We start from the raw sequence: 23,944 nt of genomic DNA on the forward strand, positions 1-23,944 counted from the left end.
AGAGAATTGTTACATGCTATTCAGTTACCAGGAGAAGTAGCAGTGGTAAAATGCAGTGCACACTCGAAATCACAAGACTTTGTTTCTTTGGGAAACGGATATGCAGATCAAGTCGCAAGGTTTTTTTGCGCATTGAACTGTATATTGCTCAGAGACGAATGGAACTTGATAAATGAGCCAGAACTTGAACCAAGTAAAGCCTTTGCTCTAAAAGTTGTAGACACAATCGAAGAACTGAAATTCCTACAAAATAATGTCAGTAAGGATGAAAAACTCTCATGCAGTAAATTACAATGCGTAAGGAGCCAGATGATTTGCCGGTTTCAAGTGAAGGGAGATTAGTTTTGCCAGACAGTCTCTTATCCCAATTAGCCAGATTATATCATGGACAAGCCCACCTTGGAAGGGATGCCATGATTAGATTATTCAAAATTGATTGGTTTAATCCCAAATTCCGCCAAGTTGCTGAAGCAGTTTGCCATTGTTGCGTTATTTGCCAACAAATGAACGCAGGGAAGGGAACAGTAGTAAATTTGAGCCACATTGGAAGAGCAGGTGGGCCATTCAGCAGGATGCAAATGGATTTCATTGAGATGCCTATGCATGGAGGCTTGAAATATGTGTTGGTGATTGTGTGTATTTTTAGTCACTGGATTGAAGCATACCCTTCACGCAGAAATGACAGTCTCACAGTTGCAAAACTACTTTTGAGAGAACTAATACCACATTTCGGATTCCCGATCTCTTTAGAATCAGATAGGGAAGTCACTTCAATAACGAAGTAATCAAACTACTATGTGCAGCATTAAACATTGAGCAGAAATTGCACTGTAGCTATCGCCCTGAAGCATCAGGACTAGTGGAACAAATGAATGGCATGCTAAAATCAAGAATGGCGAAAATATGCGCATCCACAAATTTGAAATGGCCTGACGCGTAGCCCTTGGTGTTAATGTCAATGAGAAACACACCTGATAGAAAAACTGGACTATCACCGCATGAAATCCTCATGGGCAGAGCCATGAGACTTCCAGCAGTTCCTGCAAATGCTCTTGTATATATTACAGATGACATGGTATTGGACTACTGCAAAGGTCTGGCTGATGTGGTCCGCTCTTTTTCTCACCAGGTGGAGTCAACCACCTTGCCACCGATCCAAGGTCCAGGACACGCCCTGAAGGCAGGTGACTGGGTGGTGATAAAGAAGCACGTGAGGAAATCGTGTTTGGAACCCTGTTGGAAAGGACCTTTTCAAGTGATTCTGACAACTACCACTGCTGTGAAGTGTGCGAGGGTTCCCAACTGGATTCACGCCAGTCACACAAAAAGGGTGACGTGTCCCACAGAAGAGGAAATTGAAGCACTTAAAGTACCTACAACTGACAGGAAAGTAGCAGGCACTGAGACAGAACGAAAGGAGCCTGAAAGCGAACAAGAAGAAATAGAGACAGAAGAAATATTCTCTGAGGAAGAAGCAGTCGATCCTTTTGAGGACAGCAGAGAAGAAGCCTCAGGAGGTGACAAAGATCCTGGAAGTGACAAAGATCCTATCACAGGTGAAGACGCAGGAGAGCCTGATAAGAGGAGGGCTTTCTTAGAAGCAGACGATACAGGAAAAGAAGGATAAAAACCTGATTGACCTCCTAGGGGAAGGAGGCAAGACAGAGCAGAGTGAAATTGTTCAAATTCTTCAAGAACCGGTTGCAGGTCCATCAGGTGAAAACAGCGCGAAATGGAGACAAAGCATATCGCCAGTGAAATCAAAGACTAAAGAAACATTAAACAAAAATGAAGGGCCAAAGCTGAAGGAGAAAAGAAAAGAAGTGTCTATTGTAATAACGACATTGAATGAAGGAAAAGACACAGCCAAAGAAAAAGACATAAGCGAAAGAGAATCGAAAGAGATGCAAAATTGAAAAGGAAAAGAATACCGAGCAGAAGATATTCTGGTCCAGAGTGGGCATACACAGCCACTAACGATTGGTCAGACAAATTTCTATCTCTCAGTCTTGAAAACGAAGAAGCAGAGCGACACTTTGGTACTTGAAAAGTGAAATTTCATGAACATTACCGAATAAGACATTGATAACCTGATTGACTTTTGAACCGAATAAGACACTGATAACTTGATTGACTTTGAAACCGATTTTGAGACAAAGCTGCTAAACCGACAAGAGACTAAGCTGCTAAAGAAAACCGTGTGTACTTTGACCTTGTTCAGCTTTACATATATATATCTGCAAATCTGATTTGATAAAGTGTCTTCAACTTTCTGATTCTATATAGATCATGCCAGGCAATACTACACAAGGACATAAAATGAAATGTTGTAAATATATGTGTATAGGTCTAATAACTGCATGTGTACTAATAATTATGGCAATAATTCTTGAATGCATGGAGGGAATGAAAGAGACACAAATGATGCTTCTACCTTTAAAACTACTACTGAATTAACTCCTTTGCAGAAACTTGAACAAGACGAGAAATATTTACACGACAAGAAAGAACTTTCTTCTAACATCTATCGCTTGCTGAATGAAGTATGTTGAGACAATGGATTCAAAGGATTGTTATGTGTGTACAAAAATACCTACCTCAGTAATAGAAGGAGTGACATATCATAGCATGCCTCTTACATATGGAATAACATGTAGTTTGTTACTAACCAGATTTTTTGGCAGGAGTATTTTCAATACTTCTATTCCAATCATGATGTCATGTTTCCATATGTCCCCATAACAGAGTGCTTGAGTAAAGTAGCAAGAGATTATTATATAAAAATAGTTAGGGGTTTCTTCGAACCACTATCACCTTTTTCTGCAGCTCAAGCTCATAGAGAAAACTTTACATGCTTGCTTTCACCAGTAGAGAAAAGCTTTTTGGATCACACTGAAGATAGAAGGAAAATGGTGAAGGAAAAATTAGAAAAAGAATTACAGAAAGGGACATCTGTAGATAACTATGCTTTTGCCGCAATAAAGACACAAGGGAGACTAGCTTTAGACGCAATACATATAGGGAAGCTTTGTATATATAGACCTAAATCATATTATGACACAGTCTTTGTAGGGACGAGTGAATGTAAACATGTGTTTTTGTTTCAGGCTAAATGGACGTTCATGTTAAATGGCCTAGATCCAGCTACTCCAGGAGTATACTATATTTGTGGACTCAACGCCTATTATCGTCTTCCAAAGGGATGGTATGGGAGATGTCATTTGGGAATAGTATTTCCAAAGATTTATCAACTAGAAGACTTAAAGACATTTTCACAGCTGTCTGAATTATATCGTATTCAGAAAAGGGAGACAGCTTCTGGTGTGGTAGGAGATATATTTGGAGCGATGATTCCTTCAGTAGGAGTCATATTGAATTCAATCAAAATACGAAAGTTGTCTACCATTGTGGATAACATGCTGACAAAATTCTCAGGAGCAATGATCCTGATGGATACTGAACTTGCTGCAGAAAGAGCTATGACTCTTCAAAATCGGCTTGCTTTAGACATTCTTTTAGCAAAGAATGGCGGCGTTTGCAAAATGCTTAGTGCACGTCACTGTTGTTCATACATACCAGACAACAGTGGGAAAATTAGGAAAATGCTTACAAATTTTAACTAACGATAGTGCAGATTTGAAAGAATTGAAAGAACCAGGAGTATGGGAAAAGGTTGGAAAAGGATTTGCTTCCGTGGGAAATTGGCTCAGCAACATTTGGAACAGAATATTACTGAAAATAGTAAAAGGAATATTAATAATATTAATTTGCTTAATAGGTATTTGGGGAATATGGAAAGCTATTAAATATTGAAATCAAGAAGCAAAAGGAGAAGAGAAGAGAAAGAACAAAATAAAATAGTAGAAATATACAGGGAAAAATCAGAGGGGACAAAAAGGAAGAGGGAACGAATGAAATGCCAAATTACTAAACAGAAATTTAATGAGATAAAATTTGTGATGGAAGATTTGATGTGATGACATAATTAGTCATCAGAGGAGGGATTGATGAAGCAGAAAAAGAAAGACTAACAAACATTCATATATCATGTAACAAAATCGTATAAGAAAATGTAATTATAGCATAGAAAAATAATGTATGTGGGAAAATGTGCCCACAAAGTAGTTCGCCATTATTATAAACAAGCTTATATTAATCATGAAGAAGCGACAATGTAGTAATCCGTCATATTTGCAAATTTATTCTTGTTGAAAACTGTTATATGCTTAGCTTAAATTTAGCAGAAGCTTTGGCCTAGTTGCCTGGTCTCAAATTAAACTGCGTGGTTTTGACTTGTATAAACAAAAGCGTATTTTAAACTTTAAGGCTGTATTTTTCCAGTAGAATGACTAATACACTTATCTCAAGGTTTCGTGCTAGGCAAGTTACATCCCCTTTGAAGCAAGGTCAGCTTCTGCAGGTGCAGACAATAAAGACTCTGATACAGAAATAATTGGCAAACTGTGTTGCTACTTGTGTTCCAAAACTCCAAGGACACCTTATGCATAAATGAGTACTAAGAGAAAGACACTATTCATTGGTCAAAGAGAAAACACCCTATGAACCCTCCAATCGAAGACCCTGAAGAATTTGGAACGTTTCTTACTTAAACCCACCGGACAAAGAGAAGTCAGCCATTTTCTTTGATGCCATTTTGAAGCCAGATTGAAGACGCCATTTTAAATGACACTTTGATGTGCTATCACCATCAACTGAACAGCAAGCTCATTCTTCCATGGGAAAGATTCTTCTCAGGGCATTATAGAGTCTATCTCTTTTTAGAGGGGCGTAACACAAACTGCAGCCCCTGCAGTGGTGATGGCGGGTGGGTGTGGAACAGGAATGTCAATTCGCCAAATGCTTGGGGTAGCGGAAGTGACATCACAAGCCATTTGACCTTGACGTTTACTCACATACCTGCTTATACACACATACTTTTTTTTACACACTCTTTCATAACCAGACTCTCACCCGCGAGCATGCACATACCATACATTTAAAAGTATGTTTACTTGCCTGGGATGCCAGTGAGGGTCATATGCTACCTAATTGTACTCCATTCTTTATTCCACAAACAGTGAATAATATCTTTATTCACTATTAGTGTAATAAAACACTGACAGAACACAAGGAAAATGGAGCTTCAAATGGAGCGCCAACTGATGTCTGCAAGAACGAGCAGCACCTATGCTCCTGGTACTGATTTTGCCACCTCTGAGGCCTGCGGTCGCGAAGGGGGTGCCATGGGTCGCAAAGGGCAAGGCAGAGGTCGCAGCTGACCCGTAAATGATGTCCATGAGTGGGGGATCCCTTCACAGATTCCCTAACCTTTCAGGGTGGGTGGATCCTATTCAGGCCAAGCCTCGAAGGTCTATTAATATCTGTGAGATAGGGGAGACTCAGGAGGACCCTACCGCACCAAATATCACATTCTGCCTGGGGCAGGGAGATTGCTGGCATCATTTTGCGTCATGCCACTGTTTTACCGTCATAGTATAGTGAGGCTCCGGAAAAGTCTTTTAAATATAAAGTCGTCATTACAGGAGCAGGAGTCCCCACATTTGACACACCCGTACTGTCACAGGAGTTCCCTGGCCCAGTTTATACATGGGAAGGGGGACACGCTGATATGTCCCGTAACGATACGGATAACTAAATCCTGATTACGGAAATTAGTTTTAAGTGGAGAGCCAGAGACATAATGATTGTACAACACTCACCTTTCTTGCCTGGGAGGCGGTGTACATTCAACATTTTTCATCTTTTCCTTCCAATTTACTTAGTGTTTTTTGACTGGTATCTTCAACAATAGGTACAGCACCATCTTGTGGTCAAATATATCAACTACTGGTGATTGGAAATATGTTCTGCAAGCTGTACATATTATGCCCTTCACTCCTTCCACGTATTATTGGGTAGAAGCATTTAACAGTCTGTGCCCTTCTTATATAAATCTGAGGAACCAATATTGAACTAGAACGCGTGGCTCAAACTATTTGAATCCCATTTAATAACAAAGGGGGCAGAAGCTCTCTTCTCTCGAAAAACAGCAGTTCCTTCTCCACATCCTTGATATTAAGGGATGGAAAATATACCATTCCTGATATATTTGTTAGTAGAGGTAATAGAGAGAAGCTCTATGAAACGTAAAGGACAATTTGGAGATAAGGTTAATTTTGTCTTAGAAAGAAACACATTTTAATAGAACCCAAAGCAAACATGAAACTAGTGGCTAATTAAGTGTCAGCACTACGTAGGTTGTCCAATACACTTGGATTTAGTGAACTATGTAACTCTTGTACAAACAACCCATGTGTAATGCATTCTGTCTGTCTCGGAAGGGCGAAGAGAACGAGGTCTTATGAAGAATGAAGGCCGCTAGTTCTTGATCTTTTGTTGATATTATCAATAAACACCCACTCTTTCATTTGAATCTTCTCTGATGTTCAATCTCAAAAGAAACCCAGAATGTCTTTTAGACACAGTATCAAGTCTGCTCAACTGGGTTTTCTCAACTCTTACTTATTCCTGTCATACAAATAGTAACCCACTCACCAAAAACGTAGCTGACTACATTGTTGTTGCACTTTCCAATCGTGTACTTTACATTGTTCGCAATTTATATGTACCGAATAATAATCACATTCCTTATTTAAGGAAAAACAGAATAGTACATCATTGTGGGTGTAATAAATAAACACTTTATCTTACCTAATACCCGTTCTCGGTGTCTGCTTTTGTTCCCTGATTCAATGTTGTCTTAAGGAATTTTGGGGTCCTGGTCAAAACATATTTTGGGCGCCCCTGTAAGGGACACGTTTTTAATTTGTTACCCATTTCTTGTTAACTCAGGGCCACACAAAACAGATGAAATATATCTTGCCTTGGATTCCCAAAATCCTTAAGATGGCACCAGCTAGAGAGACACAGTCAAAGGTAGAGATGGACAGGAGTTAGAGAAGTTTAGAAAGAGAATATAAGAAAAAGTCAAAAAGAGAGAGTGTCACTGATCACTTTCCCGGCGGGGGTGGGGGGTGCTTGGAAATTGGGAGCCCTGTGCAATTGCCCACTTTCCCCATGCCCTTATACGTCTTTGCCCTGATTTGCCTCTGTCAGTCTTGATGAAAAAAACAGAATACACAAAGATGGGCCAATTCCAGTGCCATAATCTGAGAAACCTAGACGTACTGGGTGTTTTCTTTCAGCATGCCGGGGAAACATATCCTACTGTTCCTTCGGTTCTGTGCAAGACCACCGAGAATATGGCGGTCTTGCACAGACGTTATGTCACCCAAAATAGTGGCTACTTTAAATAGAGATGACAGTCGACGTTATCTGCGGTGACCTCATGGCCTCTCTATGGTCTTCCTGATAGCAGACCCAGTGTAAACCCCCAAATCGGTAACACCACATTTATTTGTACTCAGGATGAATCAGTAGAATATGCAGGTGCGCAAACTGGACGTCTGCGTTTTTTTGTGGTAGATGTTCTATAAGGTATAACCACCCAAATTTATATTAGGCCTCTAGACTCAGAAAAGTCATATGGGGGGAACTGAAGTAGACAAATAAAACGTGCCCCGACAAATCATATAGGAAGCATGGATATGGAGTTTGAATATGCCAAGAAACCTTTATTTGGCTGATGGTCCAGTAATCAAGCGGGGGTGCTGCCTGTCATGAGTCTCTGGCTGTCATCTGTCTCCCATACTTCCTCCCAGCTGACCGTACCTCAGCGCTCGAAGCACATATAGGAATGTCAGGCTAGCTTCCCTTAAAACACAATCCGCAAAGATGCCACTGCCCCAAGCATCGGGGCGTGACTGAGAATGTGTGTGGAGTATGGGGACATTGAAATAGACAGCACGGGTGGTAATAAGTACCTGATATTGGTTGTGGTCAGTCTATGGTCGTTGGTCCTCAACCTAAATCGATGTGCATTTGACCTTTTGTGTACCCTTGCAAGGCCATTTGTGTCACCTTTAACTCACTACTAAAAAGTCTAGACTGAAATAAAAATGGAAAAAATTTAAAGTAATAGTAAAGAAACAGGCTAACTCGACATCTCTCTCAAGTAAGCACTGCACCTTTGCTCGACTTCACCAGTTCAAAAAGCGAATAGTGGACCAATTGAAAGGGAAATTACTGAGGCCCTGGAACTGGCTTAAAGCATTTCTTTTATTCTGACATAAAAGGCACACATACTCTCTTATTCCGTGTCTCTCACACATGCACAAGCACACGTACTGCCAAAAGCTGGTCTACATGGCAATGCTTTGGTGCTGTTACCTAAGATGGAGGTAAATCCTCAATAAAGCCTGTAGAGATGCTTTCCCAAAGGTTTTAGGGACTTTCAGGTGTCAATACTAAACTTGCTTTTCTATGTGGCTGAGATTTATTTTGCCTGCAGATTTCACAAGAATGGACAAAACTTTGACATTGTGATGAAGAGTTGGCCACCAGATGTTCCTCCTCTGTCTGGAGATCGGTGAATTATGACAAAGGTGAAGTATTATTATATGTGATTATTTAGAAGAAACAAAGAGTTTCTTTTTAACAAAAATCAGAGCATTTGTATTTTTTAATTGAAATCGAGGAAGATGTATTTCTAAATCAGAGTTTAATGCCTTTGGATTCTTGATGGATAGTCATGAGACTGTGGAAGTAGTTTACGATATGCAAACTAGAGGAACAATGATCTTCTCAAAAGTCCTGGAGCTCTTTGATTAGTATATATTTCAGGCAAGGATACTGAAACAACATTTTCTGAGCCGGGAATATAGGTAAGGAAAAATATTTTTTTTGAAAATACAATGTCCTCTGGACTAGCATACCATTTTGACAATCATCCTGTTGGAGGACATGAAGATTTCTGTGGTCAGTATGGAGAGTTACTCAGAACTGGGCTCCAAGTAAAAAGTATCTCCATTCTTTAAAAAACTAAGTTAATAGCAAGAAGTTCCTTTTCCAAAACAGAATTGTTTCTTTCTGCTGGAGAGAATGTTTAGGACAAAAAAATGATGGGATGCTCTTTACCATCTTGACCGAGTTGAATCAAGACAGCTTCCATAGCTTAGTCCACATCATCAGTCACTAGAGTAAAGGCTTCAAGACATCAGGTTGCTAAAAGACAGGAGCTCAAGTGAACTCTTTCTAAAGCCATTCTAAAGCTAAGGTGGCATTAGGAGTCCACTGAAAGCTCTTGTTCTTTTTGAGAACAAGAGCTTTCAGTGGTCTTCATTGGTAGACCAGTGATCGGAGAGACAAGCTTAGAGAAATTCTTGAGTGAGTATGACCCTACTGAATTCCTAGAACCCCACAACCAGGTGGTCTACTGCACGAAGGCTCTTTACATATGACTGAGAATAGAATCCTGCACTCCTGTCAATTGGACATTGTCTCCACAATTAAATGTTCCTCTGGAAGGACAAAGTTTCCTGAAATAGTAGCTTTACCTTGCTCACTGGATCCCACAATTGAAGGTTCCACAACCTCCCCAGGGAACCTCCTGCCCATGACTGTGGTTTATGGATATTGACCGTGTCCTACAGGGTTTGAAGGAATGACCAGGCCCACATCAATCTAAAAAAAAAACACTGACTAAAAGCAAAAATATTTTTTGGTATAAAAAAACACACATTGGTATGTTAGTCCATTACACTGAAGCCAACTATTTTGTGTGTAGATGGTCCTCTTGTGAAAGATCAAAGTGCTGTCACTCACAGTGAAGTTCACTGATGGCTGAAATGGGTTGACTCATGGTCCCAGTCTGTATGCTGTAAAGAGCAGGAAAAAAAGTGAAAACACAGCTACAGGCAAATGGATGAAGAGAGCACACTGAAAGCAGTGGTGTAACAAAGGCCCCTATAGCCCCTGCGGTGTGGGGGCCTGACCGCCATGGGTCCCCCTCAGCACTGTACACTGTGCCCGGGTGGCAGGCCCCTGACTGGGCCCAGGGTGAAGGGGTCTCCTCCAGGTACATTGCAGGGGGTGCCCCCTCAAGTTTCGTCACACCATTGGCTGAAAGCCCTTACAAGTAAGCATATTAGCTAATGCCAGGCCTAATGAGGGAAAAGTGGACCAGCGTTGCAATTACAACATTTCTGCTGCAAAGGACTGTGAGCACCCAGCCTAACATCAACAGCTCAAAAGGAAGGGCTATCCACAAAGAATAATACGTTGAATAGCTGTTCGCAATGTAAAAGCATGCATTCATTGGTATTTCTATAAGAAGGACCTAGCCCGAGAGCAACAGAGCATTGCACATTTTGGGAGGTGATGAAAAATTATGCAAGATTGCATTAATCAAATGGTGTCTGAAATCTTTTTGTTACACACATAGCCATAACTTACACATTTAAAATGCAGGCATATTGTGATAAAGTGATTTCCGACAACTGCACAATTTCAGTCAATGCCAAGTTGCATTTAAAGCATGGTCCTCAGATTTACAGCTTATAAACTAGACCAGTGGTTCCCAACCTGTGGTCCGGGGACCCCTGGGAGTCCGCGAAGCCTCCTCAGGGGGTTCGCAACTGCTTAGAAAATTAAACAATATTAACAGATTCGGTCCCCAGATTTTAGTAATGACTTAGTGGGAGGGGTTCCCAGACTCCAATAATGAGTCAGTGGGGGTCCCTGGGTTCCAGTAATCATAAAGTGGGGGTCCACAGAAGTCAAAAGGTTGGGAACCATTGAACTAGACCACACGCCCTTTCTTGGTTGATGTATTAGAACTTTCAAAGAAAGTTTCAAATATTTAATTTCAACACTCTGTGAATGTTCGTGTTCTGTTGATGTTTTAACATAGCATCGACAGCTGGTAATTTTAGGAGGGAGAGGGTGGATGAGACACACATGCACATATACACACTCATGCCCATTCATTCACACACGTGCGCACATATGCATCCATTCACAGCACTCATTACCAAATATTCAAACATGCACGCACGCATCAAACATTAATTAAAAAAAAAAACAGACACACACTTACCAGCAGCTCTGCCTCGGAGTTCCCAGGAGAGTTGGGACTGCTGCCCTCCCTCATTGGTTAACCTTAGGGCAGCCAGTGAGGGAAGGCAGCAGTCCCACGCCTCGGAGAACCCAGGAGGGCTGGCACTACTGCCTTCTCTCATTGGCATACCTTAGATCAGTCGATAAGAGAAGGCAGCAGTCCCAACCTTGTCACAGTTTGGCTTGGGGTCAGTAAGACTGCTGAGTTTGACTTCTGCTCCACCAGTGCAGCCGAAGCTGCACCAGTGTAGACATTGCTCCACTGGTGCAGCTTCTCAGACTTGAGCCGTTGCACCAGTGGAGCACAAAAGAGAAACTCTTTATTAAAGGGATTTAAAATTATTTGGAGATATACATTATGTTTAGCATGTTATTAAACCTCATAAATGACCTTTTTTTTCATTTTTGACCATTTTTGAGCGTTTGAGAGCACTTTGAAACACTGGTGCAGCTTTGAGATTTTGATGAATATTTTGATCAGAGATGCTCATAAAGGGTTGAAAATGCATTTTGTATGTAATCAAGACACCACAATTGCACCTATATAGTTTTTAAATGATTATGCATTACTAAATTTTTGACTTCCATAAGGGGGCAAGGCTGAAATTTTACCCGATGTGGAGTTCCATGACCTCGGGTACAAAAAGTGACTTTGTCCCCCTGAATTTAAAAATGAAAATTGACAACTTTAAGGGTAAAAACAACTATTTAGTGTATTGAGCATGCTATTAGGCCATTATAACATACTTTTTCTTACATTCTTGACCTTTTTTGCTTTTTGTAGTGTTTATGAGCACACTTTGAAATATATTGGGACTTAGAAATAATTTCGGTTCAATGATACCTAAAGTGTTATAAATCCATTTTGGAGGTACATGGGACCCTGAAAATGCACCTATACACTAATAAGAACACTACTAATACTCCCATATAGTTTTCAAATGAATAAACATTTACAAAAATTTTGACTTCCATGGAGGGGGGTTGAGGCAGAAATTGTGCCCGATGTGGAGTTCCATGACCTCTGGTACAAAAAGTGACTTTGTCCCCCTGAATTTAAAAATGAAAATTGACAACTTTAAGGGTAAAAACAACTATTTAGTGTATTGAGCATGCTATTAGGCCATTATAACATACTTTTTCTTACATTCTTGACCTTTTTTGCTTTTTGTAGTGTTTATGAGCACACTTTGAAATAGATTGGGACTTAGAAATAATTTCGGTTCAATGATACCTAAAGTGTTATAAATCCATTTTGGAGGTACATGGGACCCTGAAAATGCACCTATACACTAATAAGAACACTACTAATACTCCCATATAGTTTTCAAATGAATAAACATTTACAAAAATTTTGACTTCCATGGAGGGGGGTTGAGGCAGAAATTGTGCCCGATGTGGAGTTCCATGACCTCGGGTACAAAAAGTGACTTTGGCCCCCTGAATTTAAAAATGAAAATTGACAACTTTAAGGGTAAAAACAACTATTTAGTGTATTGAGCATGCTATTAGGCCATTATAACATACTTTTTCTTACATTCTTGACCTTTTTTGCTTTTTGTAGTGTTTATGAGCACACTTTGAAATATATTGGGACTTAGAAATAATTTCGGTTCAATGATACCTAAAGTGTTATAAATCCATTTTGGAGGTACATGGGACCCTGAAAAAGCACCTATACACTAATAAGAACACTACTAATACTCCCATATAGAATCCCAAATGAATAAACATTTACAAAAATTTTGACTTCCATGGAGGGGGGTTGAGGCAGAAATTTTGCCCGATGTGGAGTTCCATGGCCTCGGGTACAAAAAGTGACTTTGTCCCCCTTCAAACTTGAACTCCTCAAATTGTCCCAATATTACTAAAAGAGATGCCTGGAGGCTAGAATTGGGTCCTAGACACTACTGCTGTGTCACCTGAGGTATAATATGGGGTCCTGATGTCAACAGGGACCCACAAACTGACTTTAGGGCTGATACCAAAAATTAGCAAAAGCTGTCAAAAATTTTTTTTTTGACAAGATTTGCTAATTTTGCAAATAGCTCCGACTGGATATCATGAGTTCACAGGACCTAAATATGCTTGTTAGAAAGTTCAGATCTTATGCTTTGAAGGGGATTATATACCTTTTGGACTATATGAAGTTTTTTTTTTCACCTCCAGCCAGGGGAAAAACCTGCAATCTTACCCGACTCAGAGTTCCATAGCTCTGGGTTGAAGAAGTGGCTTTGTCCCCCTTCAACTTGAACACCTCAAATTGTCCCAAATATTACTAAAAGCAGTGTCTGAAGGCTAGAATTGGGTCCTAGACACTACTGCCGTGTCACCTGAGGTATAATATGGGGTCCTGATGTCAACTGGGACCCACAAACTGACTAGGGTTGATACCAAAAATTAGCAAAGCTGTCAATAATTTTTTTTTGACAAGATTTGCTAATTTTGGAAATAGCTCAGACTGGATATCAGAATCACTCTGTGAGTACACAGGACCTAAATATGCTTGCTAGAAAGCTCAGATCTTATGCTTTGAAGGGGTTTATGTACCTTTTGGACTAAATGAAGTTTTTTTCACCTCCAGCCAGAGCAGCAATCTTAGCTCCATAGCTCTGGGTAGAAGAAATTACTTTGTCCCCCTTCAAACTTGAACTACTCAAATTGTCCCAATATTACTAAAAGAGGTGCCTGGAGGCTAGAATTGGGTCCTAGACACTACTGCTGTGTCACCTGAGGTATAATATGGGGTCCTGATGTCAACAGGGACCCACAAACTGACTTTAGGGCTGATACCAAAAATTAGCAAAAGCTGTCAAAAATTTTTTTTTTGACAAGATTTGCTAATTTTGCAAATAGCTCCGACTGGATATCATCATCAGTCTGTGAGTTCACAGGACCTAAATATGCTTGTTAGAAAGCTCAGATCTTATGCTTTGAAGGGGATTATGTACCTTTTGGACTATATGAAGTTTTTTTTTTCACCTCCAGCCAGGGGAAAAACCTGCAATCTTACCCGACTCGGAGTTCCATAGCTCTGGGTTGAAGAAGTGGCTTTGTCCCCCTTCAACTTGAACACCTCAAATTGTCCCAAATATTACTAAAAGCGGTGTCTGAAGGCTAGAATTGGGTCCTAGACACTACTGCTGTGTCACCTGAGGTATAATATGGGGTCCTGATGTCAACTGGGACCCACAAACTGACTTTAGGGTTGATACCAAAAATTAGCAAAAGCTGTCAAAAATTTTTTTTTTGACAAGATTTGCTAATTTTGGAAATAGTTCAGACTGGATATCAGAATCACTCTGTGAGTACACAGGACCTAAATATGCTTGCTAGAAAGCTCAGATCTTATGCTTTGAAGGGGTTTATGTACCTTTTGGACTAAATGAAGTTTTTTTCACCTCCAGCCAGAGCAGCAATCTTAGCTCCATAGCTCTGGGTAGAAGAAATTACTTTGTCCCCCTTCAAACTTGAACTACTCAAATTGTCCCAATATTACTAAAAGAGGTGCCTGGAGGCTAGAATTGGGTCCTAGACACTACTGCTGTGTCATTTTGAAGCCAGATTCAAGACGCCATTTTAAAGGACACTTTGATGCCTTTTCTCTATCCCAGAGAAAGAGACTTTGAAGAATTCTCACCCTAGAGACTTTAACTTTAATTTTACCCCGTCTTGCCCATGCAGTAACTTTTGCCCCATTTTCCTTGCTGCCGCAAGGACAACTTGCCTTACCTTTGCCCCCTTTGAAATCTGCCCCATGCTGATCGAACCGGTACCTGAAGGATGAAGACTTACCTTGAGTGCTGATTTTATTTGGTAATTATGAAAGGATAAATGTGTTATTCATTGTATTTTCCTTCTTAGGTACCAACTGCTTATTTTGACAGAGCCCAAATTTAGAAGTTTTCTAAATTCATGTTGATTAAATTCTTTTTCATGAAGCCCCACATGCCAATGCTAATCAGAGGATAGTTGAGGTATTCACTTGATGCACCATGCTGAATTGAAATCTTGTTATGCTGACCAATGTATGAAATTAGTCAAATTCAATTACTTTTATTAGTGATTTGCATTGCTATAACCGAGTAGCTTTTGCGTAGATTGCATTTCTTCCGTCGCTATGGACAGCTAGTAATGTTCGTATATGTATACCATTTGATTTTGAGACTTACTTATATTGTGCTAGCCTTGTTAATATAGGGAAATAAACTCATTAACTTTTAATAAACAGGTGTGGTTATTCATGACTGAAAGGTCATGGTGTGTCAAACTACTGATTGTTATTGATTCCTAATGTGTTGTTTGATTACTAATTGAGTATTGGTTATTGATTATTAAGGATTATTAGTTATTGATTTGAGGGATCCGACTAATTTTGGATGAGGAGAACTCAACTTGGTCAAAAGGTTCACCGACCTCCAGCGTGTCCAAATATGAGTAATTTATAAGGATTGGACGCGCTATCAGTAGATGGTAGCAGAGATTGATGGTTTAGCCGTTTGGGACCCCATCCGAACAATAGACGGAGTCAAGTTAGAATTTTCTTTGATAAAACAAGTTGAAGAGATGATGATGCCCTAAATCCCCAATGACTTTCCCGGAATCTCAGAGCTTGTGTAGGAGGCTGGACTGGCTTGTAGTGAGTACCAAGGGGTACTTGCACCTTGCACCGGGCCCAGTTATCCCTTATTAGTGTATAGGGTGTCTAGCAGCTTAGGCTGATAGATAATGGTAGCTTAGCAGAGCAGCTTAGGCTGAACTAGGAGACGTGTGAAGCTACTACAGTACCACTTAGTGTCATATGCACAATATCATAAGAAAACACAATACACAGTTATACTAAAAATAAAGGTACTTTATTTTTATGACAATATGCCAAAGTATCTTAGAGTGTACCCTCAGTGAGAGGATAGGAAATATACACAAGATATATATACACAATAGCAAAAATATGCAGTATAGTCTTAGAAAACAGTGCAAACAATATATAGTTACAATAGGATGCAATGAGGAAACATAGGGATAGGGGCAACACAAACCATATACTCCAAAAGTGGAATGCGAACCACGAATGGACCCCAAACCTATGTGACCTTGTAGAGGGTCGCTGGGACTATTAGAAAATAGTGAGAGTTAGAAAAATAACCCTCCCCAAGACCCTGAAAAGTGAGTGCAAAGTGCACCAAAGTTCCCCTAAGGACAAAATAGTCGTGTTAGAGGGAAAATGCAAGGGAAACACAAATCAGCAATGCAACAACGATGGATTCCTGACTGAGGGTACCTGTGGAACAAGGGGACCAAGTCCAAAAGTCACAAGCAGCTCGGAGATGGTCAGATGCCCAAGAAATGCCAGCGGTTGGTGCAAAGAAGCTCTTACTAGGCTGAAGAACTGTGAATACTGCAGGAACGACAAGGGCTAGAGACTTCCCCTTTGGAGGATAAATCCCCCACGCCTTGGAGAGTCGTGCAGAAGTGTTTTCCCGCCGGATGGACGCCAACAAGCCTTGCTACACGCAAATCGTGCGTTTGGCGTTTTTGGACACTGCTGGGGCCCAGGAGGGACCAGGAGGTCGCAAATTGGACCTGCAGAGAGAAGGGACGTCGAGCAAGACAAAGAGCCCTCACTGAAGCAGGTAGCTCCCGGAGAAGTGCCAGAAACAGGCACTACGAGGATGCGTGAAACGGTGCTCGCCGAAGTTGCACAAAGGAGTTCCACGTCGCCGGAGACCAACTTAGAAAGTCGTGCAATGCAGGTTAGAGTGCCGTGGACCCAGGCTTGGCTGTGCACGAAGGATTTCCGCCGGAAGTGCACAGGGGCCGGAGTAGCTTGCAAAGTCGCGGTTCCCAGCAATGCAGCCCAGCGAGGTGAGGCAAGGACTTACCTCCACCAAACTTGGGCTGAAGAGTCACTGGACTGTGGGGGTCACTTGGACGGTGTCGCTGGATTCGAGGGACCTCGCTCGTCGTGCTGAGAGGAGACTCAAGGGACCGGTAATGCAGCTTTTTGGTGCCTGCGGTTGCAGGGGGAAGATTCCGTCGACCCACGGGAGATTTCTTCGGAGCTTCTGGTGCAGAGAGGAGGCAGACTACCCCCACAGCATGCACAAGCAGGAAAACAGTTGAGAAGGCGGCAGGATCAGCGTTACAGAGTTGCAGTAGTCATCTTTGCTACTATGTTGCAGGGTTGCAGGCTTCCAGCGCGGTCAGCGGTCGATTCCTTATCAGAAGGTGAAGAGGGAGATGCAGAGGAACTCGGCTGAGCTCATGCATTCGTTATCTAAAGTTTCCCCAGAGACAGAGACCCTAAATAGCCAGAAAAGAGGGTTTGGCTACCTAGGAGAGAGGAAAGGCTACTAACACCTGAAGGAGCCTATCACAAGGAGTCTCTGACGTCACCTGGTGGCACTGGCCACTCAGAGCAGTCCAGTGTGCCAGCAGCACCTCTGTTTCCAAGATGGCAGAGGTCTGGAGCACACTGGAGGAGCTCTGGACACCTCCCAGGGGAGGTGCAGGTCAGGGGAGTGGTCACTCCCCTTTCCTTTGTCCAGTTTCGTGCCAGAGCAGGGGCTAAGGGGTCCCTGAACCGGTGTAGACTGGCTTATGCAGAATTGGGCACATCTGTGCCCAACAAAGCATTTCCAGAGGCTGGGGGAGGCTACTCCTCCCCTGCCTTCACACCATTTTCCAAAGGGAGAGGGTGTCACACCCTCTCTCAGAGGAAGTTCTTTGTTCTGCCATCCTGGGCCAGGCCTGGCTGGACCCCAGGAGGGCAGCTGCCTGTCTGAGGGGTTGGCAGCAGCAGCAGCTGCAGAGAAACCCCAGGAAGGGCAGTCTGGCAGTACCAGGGTCTGTGCTACAGACCACTGGGATCATGGAATTGTACCAACAATGCCAGGATGGCATAGAGGGGGCAATTCCATGATCATAGACATGTTACATGGCCATATTCGGAGTTACCATGGTGAAGCTACATATAGGTAGTGACCTATATGTAGTGCACGCGTGTAATGGTGTCCCCGCACTCACAAAGTTCAGTGAATTGGCTCTGAACAATGTGGGGGCACCTTGGCTAGTGCCAGGGTGCCCTCACACTAAGTAACTTTGCACCTAACCTTTACCAGGTAAAGGTTAGACATATAGGTGACTTATAAGTTACTTAAGTGCAGTGTAAAATGGCTGTGAAATAATGTGGACGTTATTTCACTCAGGCTGCAGTGGCAGGCCTGTGTAAGAATTGTCAGAGCTCCCTATGGGTGGCAAAAGAAATGCTGCAGCCCATAGGGATCTCCTGGAACCCCAATACCCTGGGTACCTCAGTACCATATACTAGGGAATTATAAGGGTGTTCCAGTAAGCCAATGTAAATTGGTAAACATGGTCACTAGCCTGTCAGTGACAATTTAGAAAGAAATGAGAGAGCATAACCACTGAGGTTCTGATTAGCAGAGCCTCAGTGAGACAGTTAGTCACTACACAGGTAACACATTCAGGCACACTTATGAGCACTGGGGCCCTGGGTTACCAGGGTCCCAGTGACACATACAACTAAAACAACATATATACAGTGAAAAATGGGGGTAACATGCCAGGCAAGATGGTACTTTCCTACACAACCCCCCCCCAAACGAAGGACAATAAGACTAGCCATTACCTGATGAGTCTTCATTGTCTAAGTGGAAATATCTGGAGAGTCCATCTGCATTGGAGTGGCTACTCCCAGGTCTATGTTCCACTGTATAGTCCATTCCCTGTAGGGATATGGACCACCTCAACAATTTAGGATTTTCACCTTTCATTTGTTTTAGCCAAAGTAGAGGTTTGTGGTCTGTCTGGACAATGAAGTGAGTGCCAAACAGGTATGGCCTCAACTTCTTCAGAGCCCAGACCACAGCAAAGGCCTCCCTCTCAATGGCAGACCAACGCTTTTCTCTAGGGGTCAACCTTCTACTAATAAAAGCAACAGGTTGATCCTGGCCCTCAGAATTAAGTTGTGATAGGACTGCCCCTACTCCTAATTCAGATGCATCAGTCTGGACATAGAATTTTTTAGAGTAACAAGGGCTTTTCAGGACAGGTGCAGAGCACATGGCCTGCTTCAGCTCCTCAAAAGCTTTCTGACAGTTTGCTGTCCATAATACCTTTTTAGGCATTTTCTTGGATGTGAGGTCATTAAGAGGGGCTGCAATGGAGCCATAGTTCTTAATGAACCTCCTGTAATACCCAGTGAGGCCTAGGAAGGCTCTCACCTGAGTCTGAGTGGTAGGGGGAACCCAATCAATAATAGTTTGGATTTTCCCCTGAAGTCGTGCAATCTGTTCCCCACCAACAAGGTGTCCCAGATAAACCACCTTACCCTGCCCTATCTGGCACTTTGAAGCCTTGATAGTGAGGCTTGCCTTTTGCAGAGCCTCCAAAACTTTCCATAGGTGGACCAGGTGATCATCCCAGCTGGAGCTAAAGACAGCTATATCGTCCAAATATGCTGCACTGAAAGCTTCCAGCCCTTGCAGGACTGTGTTCACCAACCTCTGAAAAGTGGCAGGTGCATTTTTCAAACCAAAAGGCATTACAGTAAACTGGTAATGTCCTCCAATGGTAGAAAATGCAGTCTTAGGTTTAGCATCTTCTGACAATTTGATCTGCCAATACCCTGCAGTCAAATCAAAAGTGCTTAGATACTTGGCAGATGCCAGTGTATCTATAAGCTCATCTGCCCTGGGTATAGGGTGAGCATCTGTTTTGGTTACCAAGTTGAGACCTCTATAGTCTACACAAAACCTCATTTCCTTCTTTCCATCTTTAGAATTGGGTTTTGGTGCCAGTACCACAGGAGATGCCCATGGACTGTCAGAGTGCTCAACCACTCCTAGTTCCAACATTTTCTGCACTTCTTGCTTTATGCAGTCCCTGACATGGTCAGGCTGCCTATAGATCTTACTTTTGACAGGTAAACTGTCTCCAGTATCTATAGTGTGCTCACACCAAGAAGTGGTGCCTGGCACAGTAGAGAAGAGTTCTGAAAATTGTCCTAGGAGATTTATGCAATTATCTTTCTGCTCAGCAGTAAGACAATCAGCCAAAACTACACCTTCCACAAGAGCATCTTGTTCTGTGGAAGAGAAGAGATCAGGTAGAGGATCACTGTCTTCTTCCTGTCCCTCATCTGTTGCCATGAGCAGGGTGAGATCAGCCCTGTCATAGTAGGGTTTCAGGCGGTTGACATGGAGCACCCTAAGGGGACTCCTGGCAGTGCCTAAGTCAACCAAGTAGGTGACTTCACCCTTCTTTTCAACAATTGTGTGGGGTCCACTCCATTTATCTTGGAGTGCTCTTGGGGCCACAGGCTCCAAGACCCACACTTTCTGCCCTGGTTGGTACTGAACCAAAACAGCCTTCTGATCATGCCATTGCTTCTGGAGCTCTTGGCTGGCCTGAAGGTTTTTACTGGCCTTTTTCATGTACTCAGCCATCCTTGATCTGAGGCCAAGTACATAATCCACAATATCCTGCTTAGGAGCTTTTAAAGGTTGTTCCCAACCCTCCTTTACAAGTGTGAGTGGACCCCTAACAGGGTGTCCAAAAAGAAGTTCAAAGGGGCTGAAGCCCACTCCTTTCTGGGGTACCTCCCTGTAGGCAAAAAGGAGGCATGGTAGAAGGATATCCCATCTCCTGCGGAGTTTTTCAGGGAGTCCCATAATCATGCCTTTGAGAGTTTTATTAAATCTCTCCACCAGTCCATTTGTTTGTGGATGATAGGGTGTTGTGAACTTGTAAGTTACACCACACTCCTTCCACATGGCCTTTAAGTATGCAGACATGAAATTGCTTCCTCTGTCTGATACTACTTCCTTTGGGAAGCCCACCCTGGAAAATATTCCCAGGAGGGCCTTTGCCACTGCAGGAGCTGTAGTGGTCCTTAAAGGAATAGCTTCAGGATATCTTGTGGCATGGTCCACTACCACCAAGATAAACCTATTGCCTGAAGCAGTAGGAGGGTCAAGAGGGCCAACTATGTCAACCCCTACCCTTTCAAAGGGAACCCCAACCACAGGCAGTGGGATAAGGGGTGCCTTTGGAGTGCCACCTGTCTTGCCACTGGCTTGACAGGTTTCACAGGACTTACAAAATTCTTTTGTGTCCTCAGACATCCTAGGCCAATGAAACAATGGTACCAATCTGTCCCAAGTTTTCATTTGACCCAGGTGCCCAGCTAAGGGAATGTCATGTGCCAGTGTTAGGAGGAACTTTCTGTACTCCTGAGGAATCACTAATCTCCTGGCAGCTCCAGGTTTAGGATCCCTATGCTCAGTGTACAAGAGGTTGTCCTCCCATTAAACTCTGTGAGAGTCACTGACATCCCCATTAGCCTGTTTGACAGCTTGCTGTCTGAGACCCTCTAATGTGGGACAGGTTTGCTGTGCCACACTCAGCTCCTCTCTGGCAGGCCCCCCTTCACCCAAAAGCTCAGCAGTGTCTGCTTCCAGCTCCTCTGGTGTAGGTTCTGCACAGGGAGGGAATTCATTTTCCTCAGAAGTAGAATCCACTGTAGAGGGAGGGATAGTAGGAAGTGGTTTGCTTCTACTAGCCCTAGCTTTAGGGAGCACTTGGTCCATTGTTCCAGGATCCAAGCTTCCCTGTCCTTTTTGCTTTTTGGCCTGAGCCCTTGTCAAAGCAAAAATATGCCCTGGGATGCCCAGCATTGCTGCATGGGCCTCCAACTCCACATCTGACCAAGCTGATGTCTCCAAATCATTCCCTAATAGACAGTCTACAGGTAAATCTGAAGCTACCACAACTTTCTTTGGACCAGATACCCCCCCCCAGTTGAGATTTACAACAGCCATGGGGTGGCTTTGTGTTATGTTGTGAGCATCGGTTACTTGGTACTGGTGTCCAAGTATGTGTTGTTCAGGGTGCACCAGTTTCTCAATCACCATTGTGACACTGGCACCTGTGTCCCTGTAGGCCTGGACCTCAACACCATTTATTAGGGTTAGTTGCTTGTACTTCTCCAAGTTATGGGGGCAAGCAACCAAAGTGGCTAAGTCAATAGCCCCTTCAGAGACTAAAGTAGCCTCTGTGGTCTCCCTAATCAGACCAACCCCAACTAAATTACCAAAAGTGAGCCCAGCTACTCCCTTGGATTGGCTATTAGTAGGTTTGCTCCCACCACCACTGCTATTAGTAGGGACACTAGGTGTAGCAGTAGGGGTTGTAGTGGTAGGAGCTGTGGTGCCTTTCTTTGGACAACTGGGATCTGTTGTCCAATGGCCTTTTATTTTACATAAATAGCACCATGGTTTCTTTTCCTTGTTCTGATTAAAGGAGGATTTGGACCCACCACCCCCACCAGAGTGTTTTTGTGGGCCTGATGAAGACTCATTTTTAGATTTGTCCCCACCCTTATCAGAAGACTTACCATCCTTCTTTTTGTTGCCATCTTTGTCACCCCCTGTATGAACTTTTCTGTTCACTCTTGTTCTGACCCATTTGTCTGCCTTCTTTCCCAATTCTTGGGGAGAGGTCAGATCAGAGTCCACCAAGTACTGGTGCAACAAATCAGACACACAATTATTAAGAATATGCTCTCTCAGGATCAAGTTATACAGGCTGTCATAATCAGTAACTTTACTGCCATGTAACCACCCCTCCAAGGCCTTCACTGCCTGGTCATTGAAATCAACCCAGTCTTGTGAAGACTCCTTTTTGGTATCTCTGAACTTTATCCTGTACTGTTCAGTGGTTAAGCCATAACCATCCAGGAGTGCATTCTTAAGAACTTGGAAATTGTTAGCATCATTTTATTTTACAGTAAGGAGCCTATCCCTACCTTTTCCAGTAAATGATAGCCATAGGATAGCAGCCCACTGCTTTTGAGGGACATCCTGTACAGCACAGGCCCTCTCAAGTGCAGCAAACCACTTGTTAATGTCATCCCCCTCCTTATAAGGGGGAACTATCTTGTGCAGATTCCTGGAATCATGCTCTTTTGCAGGATGACTATGGGGAATACTGCTGCTGCCACCATGGGTATCTAAACCCATCTTCTGTCTTTCCCTCTCTATTTCTAAAGACTGTCTATCCAAATCCAGCTGTTGCTTCTTGAGCTTCAGTCTGGTTTGCTCCACTCTCAATCTATTGAGCTCCCTTTCTAACAATCTGTCATCAGGGTGGGTGGGAGGGACATTTCTAGATACAGAGGTATGATGGGAATGAACAGATGGAGACCTGTCCCTTACAGAGGGCACCCTAACAGCTTGGCTATCAGTATAATGTGAGAGCACACCATTAGTATGGTGTGATTCAACCTCTGTACCAACTATGCTAGACTGTCTAGTAATGGGCAGGCTGAGAAGTTTCTTTCCTGAACCTTTTCCTGGGGGAGTCCCTGGATCAGATTGAGAACCATTAGCTACTTTTTCTACAGATTGGGCACTTATGGCCTTATAGGTGATCATATGCAAGTTTGGACAGTTCAACTTTTTGGCCTGTGCCAGACATTTTTAGAGAGAGTTAAAGTGATAGGAAAAGAGAAAAAAGTTTTCAGAACTTTTTGGAAAGACAGAAAAAAACTTTTTAAACTTTTAAGAACTTTTTGAAAGTTTAGAAGTACTTTTCAGCACTTAGAAAAGAGTGAAAAGAGGAAATGCAAAACTTTTTGGCTATGTGTATATACACTGACCTTGTTTTGTATATTTTTCTCTTATGAAAAGTACAATGACAAGAGTGGTAAGTAGTCTCAAGCACTTATCCCACCGCTGCACAACCAATGTAGGAGGCTGGACTGGCTTGTAGTGAGTACCAAGGGGTACTTGCACCTTGCACCAGGCCCAGTTATCCCTTATTAGTGTATAGGGTGTCTAGCAGCTTAGGCTGATAGATAATGGTAGCTTAGCAGAGCAGCTTAGGCTGAACTAGGAGACGTGTG

Source organism: Pleurodeles waltl, chromosome 6 (genome assembly GCF_031143425.1).
Source record: "Pleurodeles waltl isolate 20211129_DDA chromosome 6, aPleWal1.hap1.20221129, whole genome shotgun sequence".
In the NCBI taxonomy this organism is placed as follows: domain Eukaryota; kingdom Metazoa; phylum Chordata; class Amphibia; order Caudata; family Salamandridae; genus Pleurodeles; species Pleurodeles waltl.